This window comes from Myotis nattereri, assembly GCF_964212035.1.
Source record: "Myotis nattereri genome assembly, chromosome: 1".
Taxonomy (NCBI): Eukaryota; Metazoa; Chordata; class Mammalia; order Chiroptera; family Vespertilionidae; genus Myotis; species Myotis nattereri.
The window spans coordinates 9,971,479-9,985,274 of record NC_138075.1 but is presented as its reverse complement, the minus strand read 5'-3'; positions in this window follow the sequence as shown (position 1 = coordinate 9,985,274).

Below are 13,796 nucleotides of genomic sequence, written 5' to 3'. Positions count from 1 at the left end.
TGTTCACCCTCGTGAAGTAGATGTGCTTTGAGGTGTCCCCGCAAATATATGTACTACAGGGTGTCCCCCCAAATGTAAATACACTTTCACAGCTGATAACTCCGTTTTCACTCCATTTCAGGGCTCACGGATTTGACGGAATGGGTGAAGCCAGACTAAGCTTTGAACAAAGGAGATGTATCCTCTGGACTTGCTTCTGGGGACACACAAAGGATGAGGTGTCTGGTCCCGAACGGGCCACAGTGCAGGCATCGAGGCCGCTGCGGACAGAGGATGCGCACACAGAGCAGCGGCTCTCGGTGTTTGCGATTCCATTGCTTCCTCAGCAGCAGCGCCAGAACTGAGGCGAGCGATGGAGGCGCCGACACCAAGAACCGTTCCTGCGGTGGGTGTGTGTGCGTATCTCTCTCCACAGCTGCCCTGGACTCCTCACCGTCGTCTGTTGTCTGCCATCGACTTTTATCTTTTATGTGTCCCCATCAAAAGCATAGTGCAGAAATTTTCTTTGTTCAAAGCTCAGTCTGGCTTCACCCATTTCTTCAAGTGAGTTAAACTTAAAAAGGTGAAAATTCAGTGAATTGTCAGCTGTTAAAGTGTGTGCACATTTTTTTGGAACTCCACCATGCATTCCATTGGGGGTCATTCTCTTCCACCAGAGTCGCACCTGTGTGTACATTTTGGGGTGGACGCCCTATATGTTCAAAAGGCAGCCATTCTATTCCTTCGGGAGTTGATTTATTATTTCTTTTCACTGTGTGCACATTTTTTGGACCACCCTACATTTACATTCCATAGGGAGTCATTCATGTTTATCAGGAGTCTGACCTCTGTGTACCATTCTTGGGGGACACTCCATGTTTATATTCCATAGGGAGTCATTCATGTTTATCGGGAGTCCGACCTGTGTACCATTCTTGGGGGACACTCCATGTTTATATTCCATAAGGAGTCAGTTGTTTGAGTCGGGAGTCTCACCTGCTGCTGTGTGTTTGGCCGGATTCCTGACACATTTTGTTTCCTCTTGCTACTAAAGGTGCTCATCGTGGTTGGTCCTAAACCTGGTGATTGGGGTTTTATAAAGATTTTCTCCGTTAGAGCTAAATTACTGAGAAATATTAACATGGTCAATTGTCTGAGTGCTTTGGGTTGTATATTAAATAGGCATTGATACTGGAATACAAGGACGGGTTTGTAATAAAATGAGATGTTGTAGAATTGAGTTCTAGTTTTTCTCACCACTTCGTCACTGGCAGCGTTTTGGGGTGTAGGGTCTCTGCGCTCCCTGCTCAGCCCCCAGTCTTTCCAGCCCCTGGAATCCACCAGCTCTCTTTGCCACAAGGTCAGAGCATGGGACAGCGAGGTTTCCTGTTTACCATGCAAGTGTTTATTTTACGCTATTAGTTGAATCCCATTTTGATATGGGATTTGTAATCACAACAGGAGCTCAGCTTAAAGTGATCCATTGGATTTTTCCAAGGCCACTCAACCAGGAAGTGTCAGAAGGAGGAGGGAGGGAGGGAGGCATGTAGCCATCCCCTCCCCTGATCTAATGGTGTTCTGTCCAGCTGCCGCCTGCGTGCCCCCTTCCTTCCTCACCAAACCTCTCCTGGAAGGTGCCTCCTCTCTCCTCCTTCCCATTCTTTCCCGAGGTCCTGCAGCTGTGGGAGCCGCCCACTCAGCGAGCTGCCCTCCCCAGTGCCTGGAGCCAAACTGAGCAGCGGCACCTGCAGGCGTCCCCTGCGCCTTTGGCTTTTGCAGGGCCTGACACTGGCCAGCCACCCCTCAGAGCTCTCAGCCTCTGTCCCCTGATTCTCCCCGGTCTGGGACAGCTCTTCAGGGCTCACACTTGCCAGTCGCTCTGTCACTCACTCATTCCTTCCACAACCACTCACTGAACGCTCCTGTGTGCTCGCTCCCGGCTTCCACCGTGGAGGCAGCTCCCTCCAGGCCCCTCTGCAGGGCTGACCCACGCGCTCCCCCAGCACTGACCACTGCTGAGCTCCAGGCCTGAGGTCGGCCGCCTTAGACCTTCTGCCCGGGCTGCAGGCTTCCTCCACTCTCCCTGGCTCCTCTGGGCTCCCTACTTACCCAAGGACACCAGCTGTAAGTCACAGAAGCCAGAAGCCTGTGGTGCAGGCTGGACCCCTCCTCTCTCCACTTCCCACAGGCGATAGCTCCCCTGAACCTGGGATGTGTCTGGAATCTGCCCGCCCATCTTAGCTGACTGTTCTCATCCCAGGTCCCCACAACACCCCTGTCCCTGGGTCTTGGCAGGGGCTTGCCAACTGGTCTGCCTGCTTCCCACAACTCGGCCCCAGGGCACCTCTCGGCATCCACCCTGGGTGGCCTTCCTTTCTGACCCTCCCCTCCCTCAGCCTCCACACCAGCTACAGCATTTCTTTGCGGTCTAGCCTCTCCATGGGCCACTTCAGGGCGCACCCAGCCGTCTATCACCCCCACCCCTCCAGCCGGAGACAAGCTCGTACACATCCACAGCTTTCATTGCAATCTTCCCGAAGGTTCCAAACACCTCCAGCCCCAGCCTCTCCTGGGAACCTCCAGGTCTGTTCCCAGCTTGGATGTCCCCAGACACCTCCAACTCAAAATGCTCAGCACACGGTTCACCATCCTCCCCCACCAAAGCCTCTGTGCACCTCCTCTCATCCCCTCTGTCCCCTTCCCCCAGACCATGCTGGGCCTACCCCTCTCTCTTCCCCGTGTCCTATCCATCACTCCCTCAGCTGCTTCCAACTCTGATGTCTCGCTCACATACCCAGCCAACCCAGGTGGTGGGCCCCCCTGGGCAGTACCATGGGGTCCCGTTGCTGAGGAGGCAGCCAAACCATGCCCCGGGGGGCTCCAGGGCCCCACCTCTACCCTGGCCTGGGAGCTGTGTGATCTGGGCGGTGGAAAACATCCAAGTGACAGCTCAGGGCCGAGGTCTGCCTGCAGAGAGGGTGGGATTGCCTGTGGCACCAGAGGGGCTCTCCCTGGGAGAACAGCAAAGTGAGAAAATTAGAAAATATCAGACAAACCTTGGGAAGGAAGCATCCAGCCAAATGTTTATCAACCAACCAGAGGGAGAGGAGGGAATATGTTTATATGTATGCACAACACACATACATACACATGTATGTAAACATGTATGCACACAGCCCATCGATTCCCTTAGAAAGCTCTCCTTGATTTTGCCAAACAGGTGTATTGATAGCCCACCTATGCTTGCCCTCGACTGACAGATGAGTGTGGCTCCAACGTGAATGTTGGATGATGTTTTCTTTTATGTTGGCAAGTAAAGGGAGCTGACGGTGTCTGTGAGAACCTCACTCAGTCAGGTAGTCCTTCTCTGAATGGCAGCCCAAGTCCCTCAGATTCTTATACTGTATTTGTATTGTAATGCCTACAGACATTTTTTTAAAAACCAGAGATACAATGTACATATCACAATATTCACCCCAGACATACTTTTAAGTTTAATCTTTTTTTTTTTAATTTTTTTTATTTTATTGATTTTTTACAGAGAGGAAGGGAGAGAGATAGAGAGTTAGAAACATCGATGAGAGAGAAACATCAATCAGCTGCCTCCTGCACATCTCCTACTGGAGATATGCCCGCAACCCAGGTACATGCCCTTGACCGGAATCGAACCTGGGACCTTTCAGTCCACAGGCCGATGCTCTATCCACTGAGCCAAACCGGTTTCAGCATAATCTTGACTTTTAACATTTTCTCCATCACTCTTATGTCTAGACACTGAAGAAAACAAATCAAGCCCTGATTAGGTAACATTTGCCAATTTCCTCGGTGTCAATATTTTCACTACAGCTGATTTCAAGCTGCCAACGTGGAGTCCCTACGCACCAAGATGGGACCAGAGGTGCGGTGCCGCCTGTTCTATAATATCACCTCCACGCAGGTACAATAGGTATGAATAACCCGAGAGCATAGGTAACAGGAAAACAATTACAAGGGGCAAGTTTGGAGTATTTATTAGCTTTGTTTGTTTAAAATGTTTTCACTTATTTTAAAAAGGGGAATGGGGAGAGAAGGGGAGAGAGACATTGATCACTGGTGACCCGCACACAGCCCCACCAGGGATCAAACACGCAGCCCGGGCTCCTGCCTCACTGGGAATGGAACCGGTGACCTTTCAGTGCACAGGACAATCCATGCCCCACCCACTGAGCACACCGGCCGGGGTATTACCTTTGTTTTTAACATACATTATTTAATCCCAAGTTCACATAAGTTAATTTATAGCCATGGCTGAGTCTAACACCTGGCTTGTCAAGTCCCTGGAAACACCACAGGCTCTCATAAGCCAGCACAGGCTGCCTCCAGCACAGCAAGGGGCACTGCCTGGTAGGGTGGGCTGAACAGAAGGAGCCAGCGAGGGTGAGAGTGTGGCCTCTGCCAGCAAATGCACTGGGCCCACAGGAGGGGCTGCACAGGACCACGGTCAGAAGCATGGATGGAGGAAGAGACTGGGCGCTCCCAGGGTCTGCCCGAATGTTCTCCCCCAGGGTCAGTGGGGTGGATGCGAGGGAAGACAGCTGGGTTGTGGCTCGGTGGCCGACTGGTGAAGGGAGCTGAAGAAGGGGGTTGGGATGACCTTGCAGCCTAGGGGCCCCCCCACACTCCATCCCCTCTCACAGGGCATCTCCATGGTGACCTTTCACCTGCGAGATGGGCAAGGATGAACACCCATAAAGGAGTCAATGAAGGAGGGGTGTGGGGAACAGGCGCTCAATCTCAATTTGAGTGTGATCTGGCACAGAGGAGGGTTGGAAATTTGGCGTTATCTGTTAATTAAAAAATACATTTATACACTTTCCCTAAGCTATTTCTAGGATGATAACCTGTGAAACACTGGCACGTCTTCAAAATACACACACACACACACACACACACTCATGCACACATGCGCGCACACCAGCACCCTAGTTCTACCACTTTCCCTGTTGCCCACCCGTCAGCCCCTGTGTCCTTCATGGAATCTTTTATGTTTGCAACCAGCCCTTTCACCAGGTCCAGAGAAAGAGAAGTTCCTGTCCACCAACTGCCCTGAATGCCCGGGGAGGGCGCTGACATTCATTCACTGAGCAGCTACTATGGGCCAGAGCCCTTCCAAGCACTCCGTGGGAATAAAGGGATTCACTTCATTTGTTAGATGTGCTGACAAAAAGGGAGACTGACTCCCTCTTCCCAATTAGCACCAGAGAAATCACTGGATGAGAGACAGGCATGGGCTCCAGGGTATAAGACAGAAGGGAGACCCTGTAGAGACCTGGGTGGGGGCAGTGAGGGTGCTGAGTATACGCAGCACTGGAGGAGGGGGGACAGACGGAGATGAACTTTATCACGCCTGCTCTTGGGTCTCCCTTGCACAGCCCTGAACACGGGTCCTCAGGGCCTCTGGGTAGGTATCAGCCCTGGGTCACCTGTCAGGGCACAGGAGGGGAGGTGCCCAGGGAGGCAGGGATGGGCCAGTGCCCCAGGCACCCCCTTCTCCTGCTCCTCACCCCTAGGCTGGGGGCTGCAGCTGGGAGTCCCTTCCTCTCCTGTGGCTTCTCTCCAGGAGCTCAGGAGACAGTGACCGGGCGGGTGGTCAGGGACCGGAGCTCTCCACGCTGCCTGTGAGACACTCACTCCCGGAATCAGGGTGAGGGCAAGGCTGGTCCTTCTGGGGCTGCAAGTCACATGCCCTTCTCTGCGAGTGAGTCTAATTTCCCTCTCACAAGGACACCTGTCGTTGCAACGAGGGCCCACCCATCCAAGACCCAAGGCCTCCTCTGAACTTGATTGCATCTGCAAAGGCCCTATTCCCAACAAGACCACGGTCACAATGTCCCATCCGCATGGATTTGGGGACACAGAACACACCTCAGAAGAGGTATCACACGGCACACGGAGCCCTGGGGTGGAGTGGAAACACCAGTCTCAGAACAGCAAGCTGGGCAGAAATTTCCCATAAATACTGGTAAATGCACAACCAGGCACCAGGACACATTTCCCTGTGGGCATGGTCTCTCCCCCGTGCACGTGTCTCAAGATGCACGCCTGCGACAAGCACGGCCCCTTCTGAGCAGAGCGTGCAGAGGCCTCTGCACCAGGCTTTCCAGGAAGAAGTGGGGGCGCACTTCTGCATGCACCACCCACCCCTTTACAACTTGGCTGGAGAGGGGAAACTGGGCAGCTGCGCGGTTCCCTGCGCTGCCGCCTCCCGCCAGCAGGGGACTCCCTGCCCCTCAAGGAGCGCCGCGCGCCGCCCGGAAGTCCCGCCCCTGCAGGAAGTCAGCGAGGCGCCTGGGGAAGATGGCGAGGTCCCGGGGCATCGGAGTGTCTGGCCAGAGTAGCTGCTGGCAGCACGGGACCCTGGGGACCTCGGGGCGGACCTGGGCCTGGGGCGGCGGGCGGGGTCCTGGGGCGGCTGACCCTGCGGGGAGGAGCCCGGCAGGCGGCCTCGGAGGGCAGCCCCGCGGGGGACGTGCTCCTGCGGGGAGTCGGTCAGCTTCTGCGGGGAAGATGGGACGTGGGGGCCGCGGGGCGCGGGCTGGGGGCCGCCCCGCTCAGGCCCCCGGTCCTCCGGGCCTCGGCCTCCCCGCTCTGCCTGCACCAGCGGCTCCGGGCGCCCCTTCCGATTCGGGGTTTGTTTCTGAGAAAGACGCCCCCTCCCAGGCCGCCCGCCCGCCCTGCAGAGGGCGCTGGAGCCCCCGCCGCCTCTGCCCTGTGTGGCCCCTGCTCAGGGCGCTGCCCCAGGACTTCCCGGGCCCAAGGCCTCCGGTGTCGGACGGGACCCTCCTCAGCCACAGGGTTCAGCTCAGACAGAATGTCCCCGACCCCCGGCAGCAGGTCAGGCGTCCGCTGGACGGGGCACCGGAGGTCATTGTCCGCTTCCCCCGTCAGCCTTCCCCGGGGCGGGAAGGAAGCCAGGAAGGACCCGCTGCGGGGCCTCATCACGGAGCCTCGGGCTCAGAGCGAAGAGCTCTCCGCACGCGGGTCCATGAGGCTCCAGGTCTGGGGTTTCAGCAGCGTCCCCGTGGGGCCCAGAGTGGGTCACACCCCTGGGGTGCGTCCCTGAGCTGCTGTCCAGTCATTTATCCATCAGACACCTGCAGATCTGCGTGCAAGTCCCATCGGAACCAGTGTGCGAGCTTAACAACTTCAGCAACATGAACGGCATTGCTCGTTTTAAATGCTCCACTGATGATAGTTTATATTGAAGACATCAAATACATTCAAAATTTCAGGTATTTGATGTAGTTAAGTAATTCCCATCGTGTGTTGAAAACATTCAACCTGAGTATCTATACTAATAAACTAAGAGTAATATGCTAATTAGACCAAGAGACCTTCCGGACAAAGCCAGAGGCTTGGCTGGTCTGCACACTGACCCCAAACAGCCCTCAGCCCCTCGCCCAGGCTGGCCCTGCCCCCCAAGGGGACCACCACCCTGATCTGTGACCCACTTCAGGGCAGGCTAGCCAGCCCCCACCAGTGCACCAGGCATCTATACTATCTACACTAATAAAAGCGTAATATGCTAATTAGACCAGAAGATCTCCAGCTGTCCTTCTGGACAAAGCCATTGTGGTGGGTCCAAGGCAGAGGTGGTTAGGGGTGATCATGCTGGCGAGGGGTGCCGGCCGGCAGAGGGGTAGTTGGGGGTGATCAGACTGGCAAGAGGGGGCAGTTGGGGATGAGAAGGGCAGTAGGGGGTGGAGGGGGGAGAGGACAGTTAGGGGCGAGCAGGCCATCAGGCAGAGTGGTTAGGGGCATTAAGGCAGGCAGGCAGGTGAGTGATTAGGAGCCAGTGGTCCCAGATTGGAGAGGGTGCACGACAGGCTGAGGGACAACCTGCCCCCTCCACACACACACACACACACACACACACACACACATGAATTTCATGCACTGGGCAACTAGTTTTATATATAAATAATGTTTATGTCTGCAGAATTCTAATTTTTAAAATATCTTTCTATTGATTTCAGAGAGGAAGGAAGAGGGAGAGAGAAAGAAACACCAATTATGAGAGAGAATCATTGATCGGTTGCCTCCTGCAGGCACCACATTGGGGATTGAGCCCGCCACCTGGGCATGTGCCCTGACCAGGAATCAAACTTCGCGTCCCTGGTTCGAAGGTCAACTTTCAACCACTGAGTCATGCCAGCTGAGCTAATGTCTCTTTTTTAAGTTATATTTGAGCATAATGTATGGTCATAGGATGCTCTTCAGGTTGATTTTCGTGAAGGGGCTCCAGGAGGGAGTTTACAGGTTACATTTATTATTTGTTACCCACAGAATATCCCTTGTCTATGAGCGCTGGGCTCTGTGAAGTTCCCTCCTGCCCATCTGCGCCTTTCTCTGGAGGCTTCTAGCATTTAGTGTTTGCCCTTCAGCAATGACGCGTGTATATCACACTCTAACCTGTGTGGTTGAGCTCACCTGCACCCACAGTTGAAGCAGTCCCCCATAACCTGCTTTTCCTCTCCAGGTTTGCTCTTGTAGCTCCTGTTCCTCAGAATTTAATCTTTTACATCTAGTGGCCAAGTGGCTGGTCACACCTGCTAGTTCTCTTGGGGTCTTCCTTCCCAGGTCCCACAGGACTGCGTTTGGCAGGTCTCCCATCCCAGCTGCACCTTCCTCACGGCTCCATGCCCCCACCTCGTCCTGCTGCTGCCTCCTTCTCCACAATGCGTGCTGTTAGATGTGCAGCGTTGCAGACAGAGATGTATGGTGGTCTTTTTCCAAGGAATCAGAAGGCTGCTGGCCGAGGCAGTCCACCTTGACCTAGAAGACGAGAGAGTATGCTTACAGGCAGGTCCCAGTGCTGTGGTGGATTGCTCTGTGCTGTATCCACCAGTTTGCGTGGCCCTGTATCATACTCTACACTCAGACTGGATTTTAAAGGGTATGCCCTGTGGGTGTGTGCATCCAACCATGTGTATATTGACACGTTGATTTTAAAAGTACTGACTCTTTCAACATAAACACTTCAGCTTGTTGAAAAGAAGGATCCCTGAGAGTAACTTGCTGCCACGATTGTCAGGTGTTGCGATGACATTTGGTGTGTTTCATTGGTGCAGGTAGGAGCTCCCTTTCTGGAGGTCGTGGTGAGGAAGTTTGATGACGTCTATAAAAAGGGAAGCGAGGAAAACCAAGATGGCGGCATAGGTAAACACCGGAGATTGCTGCCTCGCACAACCACTTCAAGAATACAACTAAAAGACGGAACGGACATCATCCAGAACCACAGGAAGGCTGGCTGAGTGGAAATTCTACAACTAGAAGGAAAGGGAAAAGCATACTGAGACTCAGAGGAGGTATGGTGTGGAAGTAAAGTACAGAGGTACAGAGGCACAAGTGGAGAGGGCTGGCCGCTGAGGACATGGTTGTCTTTTTCAATCAGGAGGGAGTCTCAAGCTCTGAGCTCCATTTCGGGGCGAGTCTCTGGGGGCCCGGACTCATACGGGAGAAACTGGACTGTCTGGCATCAGTCGGAACTCGAGGGCAGCTTTCTCTTGGAGGTGCTTGCGACGATTTCCCGGACACTGAGAAGCGGGGCCTCTGAGGCAGCTATAGCTGCTTGTTCCCCCCTGTTGATCCCCTGGGACCCCACCCCACCCAAGCCATGCAGGGAGGCTTTTGCTTATGAAAGGCCTGGCCCTTTGCAATCTGAAAATTACATAACAAACTGCAGCTGGCACAAGGCCCCAGGCAACTCGCATTGCTTCACAGCTGGCTCCTGCTAGGTAGCCTCCAGCAGAGGCTAGATTAGCACCTCCTTAGAGATCCAGGAGCCAGTGTGCCTGGTGGTCAGAGTGGGACCATCCAGATTGCAGCTCCTCAGATCCATAAAGGACACACTCAGGGGGCAGACTCAGTGAGCACCAAAGCCCCACTGAAGCAAGTCTTGCCCTGGAGGGGTGTCTCCAGCATAGAAGTTCTCCCACTGCAGACACAGCTGATTCTCATCCAATTGGCCTGGAGGTCAATCCCTCCCAGTATTACCTACAACAATCAAGGTTTAACTACAACAAGACTGCGCACAAAGCCCACAAAGGGGTGCACCAAAAGTGTCCACCTCAGGTAATTGGGGAGGCTGAGCCACTGGGCACTATAGAACACCTAGCACAGAAAGCCACTCTATCAACACAGGGAAGCAGCCAAAATGCAGAGACAAAGAAACAGGTCACAAATGACAGAAATGGAGGAAATCAAACTACTAGATATAGAGTTCAAAACCACGCTCTTAAAGTTTTTCAAGAACTTCTTCAAACTGCCGATAAATTTAGTAAGACCCTCAAAAAGTCTGGTGAGACCGCCGATAAATGTAGTGAGACCCTCAAGAAAACTAGTGAGACCCTCGAGGTTATGAAAAAGGACCAACTAGAAATTAAGCATACATTGACTGAAGTAAAGAATATTATGCAGAGTTCCCACAGCAGACCAGAGGCTCGCAAGAATCAAGTCAAAGATCTGAAGTACGAAGAAGCAAAAAACAGCAAACCGGAGAAGCAAAATGAAAAAAAATCCAAAAATACGAAGCTAGTGTAAGGAGCCTCTGGGACAGCTTCAAGCGTACCAACATCAGAATTATAGGGGTGCCAGAACAAGAGAGAGAGCAAGATATTGCAAACCTATTTGAAGAAAGAATGACAGAAAACTTCCCCTACCTGGTGAAAGAAATAGACTTACAAGTCCAGGAAGCACAGAGAACCCCAAACAAAAGGAATCCAAATAGGACTACACAAAGACATATCATAATTAAAATGCCAAGAGCAAAAGACAAAGAGAGAATCTTAAAAGCAGCAAGAGAAAGACAGTCAGTTACCTACAAGGGAATACCGATACGACTGTCAGCTGATTTCTCAACAGAAACTTTGCAGGCCAGAAGGGAGTGGCAAGAAGTATTCAAAGTGATGAATGCCAAGAACATACAACCAAGATTACTTTATCCAGCAAAGCTACCATTCAGAATTGAAGGTCAGATAAAGAGCTTCACAGATAAGGAAAAGCTAAAGGAGTTCATCACCACCAAACCAGAATTATATGAAATGCTGGAAGGTATCCTTTAAGAAGAGGAAGAAGAAGAAAATGGTAAAGATAACAAATTATGAACAACAAATACACATCTATCAACAAGTGAATCTAAAAATCAAGTGAATAAATAATCTGATGAACAGAATAAACTGGTGATTATATTAGAATCAGAGGCACAGAAAGGGAGTCGACTGACTATCCTTGGGGGGAAGTGGGAAGAGACTGGACAAAAATCATGGATCTATGAATGAGGACAGTGGTGGGGGGGGGGGAGGACGGAGGGTGGGCGGGGAACCAGGGGGAGGGAAGCTATGGGGGGGAAAAAGAGGAACATCTGTAATCTGAACAATAAAGATTTAATTTTTTGTTTTTTTTAAAAAAGGGAGGCAAGGCCAAAGAGTATGACAACCTTGTTCACCGTCATTGTCCATTTGTATGACTTTCATGTGGCTCAGTCTCTCCTCGTATTCAACATTTTGGAAAAACTTACTGGGAATTTCACTGAGAAAGATATGGAACTGATCCTATTAATGCTGAGAAATTTGGGCTTTTCATTGAGAAAAGATGATGTTTTGTCCCTAGAAATGATCAAAGAGACCCAGGCCAAAGCCATCGGGGCAGGCGGCAAGTTCCAGGACAAGACCAGGTACGATTGGTCACTCAGTCTGCCTCCTAAGTGCCTATATCTGCAGAAGCTGACCAGCACAGAGAAATAAGTGATGTAAATGCTATGTTTCATTTGCTAGTAATCTGTTATCTTCTGCTTCTGTGATTTGATTTTTTAATCTTTAAAACTATAGGCCTGGTGCACGGATTCGGCTCTCTGACATCCCCCGAGGGGTCCCAGATTGTGAGAAGGACCCCACCGGTGCACGATCAGGGCCATGGAGCGACCATGGGAGGTCTCCAGGGCATGTCGGGCCTGTCTGGCCCAGTCGGGATCATCTGGACCCCAGAAGCAAGCTAACCTACCAGTGAGAGCTTCTGCCCTCTGGTGGTCAGTGCGCGTCATAGCGACTGGTCGAACAGTTAGGGACAGTTAGCATGTTAGGCTTTTATATGTATTGACTAGAGGCCTGATACATGGGATTCGTGTATTGGTGGGGTGGCATGGCCTGCAGGGACCTGCCCAGTGTGGAAGCGCCACTCATCTTGGTCAGCCTAGTGGCACTCCCACTGTGGTAGCACACTGACCACCAGGCAGCAACTCCTACGTTGAGCGTCTGCCCCCTGGTGGTCAGTGGGCATCATAGCAACTGGTCATTTTTCTGGTCATTCTGCCATTCAGTCGCTGGGCTTTTATTATATAGGATGTGAACAAGTCTTGTTTCATTACTAAGAATTAGGATATCTTGTGAGTTCAAGAACTGATTTATTTAACACTCATCTATTCAAAACATGTTCACTGAGGAAGGCCCTGTGGTTCGGGGCTCAGGTGTCAGCGTACCTGGACTTCTGCTCAGCCCCCGGACAGTAATGTGACCTGAGTCTTCCAAGCCTCAGTTTCCCCTTCTAGAAAGCAGGGCTTGGCATGGCTCTGGCCTCGTTTCCTTTTCTACAAATCAGAGATAGGGGAGGGCGGGGGAGCCCCTAGGGATGTGTGAGAAACAGGAAAAGGGTTCATGTGGGACCCACAGGGGAGCAGGGCAGGGGCCGTTGCAAGGACTTGGGCTTTTATCCTGGAGGCCCCTGAAGGGTTCTGAGTGGGAAAGTGGCACGGGAAGTCTTCTTGCTAAGGGTCCCTTTCGCTACAATGTAGAAGATGGAGGTAGTCAGGCAGGTATACCCCCCTTCAGGGTTCGGAGATGGCGGTGGGAGGATTAGCTCAGTTGCAGTGGGTGTGGGTGTGGGAGTGAGGACTGACCAGGTGGGGTATGGGTGGGACGGGAGGCCAGGGTCAGCCCATGTCCTCAGCTTGGGCCTTCAGGGGACAGGAGGACATGCAGGAGACCCAGGCTCAAAGGGAAGCTGGGCTCTTTTCTGAATCCCGTGATATTCACTGGGAGGAGTTATGATCTGAGCCCCTGAGGAGGTCCTGAGGCCCTGAGGTGGGAAGCCTCAGGGTTAGAAACACGGACATTCAGACATTTGAGAGGAAGAGCGGGAGGAAGGTCACTGGAGACAGGCCACAGTGGTCCAGAGAAGCTTCCTTGTATTGAATGCCCAGAGGTCCGGTTTAAAACACAGAAGTCGGCCTGGCCAACATGGGTCAGTGGTTGAGCCTGGATCTATGAACCAGGAGGTTGTGGTTTGATTCCTGGTCAGGGTACATGCCCGGTTGCAGGCTCCATCCCCAGTGTGGGGCGTGCAAGAGACAGTGAGCAATTATTCTCTCCCATCATTGATGTTTCTCCCCTTCCTCTTTCCTCTTTGAAATCAATAATGTGTGTGTGTGTGTGTGTGTGTGTGTGTGTGTGTGTGTGTATGTGTATATATATATATATAGTTTGTTTTGTTTTAATCCTCACCCAAGTATATTTTTCTATTGACTTTTTAGAGAGAGTGGAAGAGAAAGGGAAAGACAGAGAGAAACATCAGTGTGAGAGACACACATTGATGGGTTGCCTGTTGCACATGCCCCGACCAGGGCCTGGGCCAGGTAGGAGCCTGCAGCCTAGGTACCCCCTTGACTGGAATTGGACCCAGGACCTTTCAGTCCACAGGCTGACACTCTGTCCACCGAGCCAAACCGACTAGGGCAATAAAAATATGTTTTTTTAAAAATAAATAAATTAAAAAAAAAAAACAAA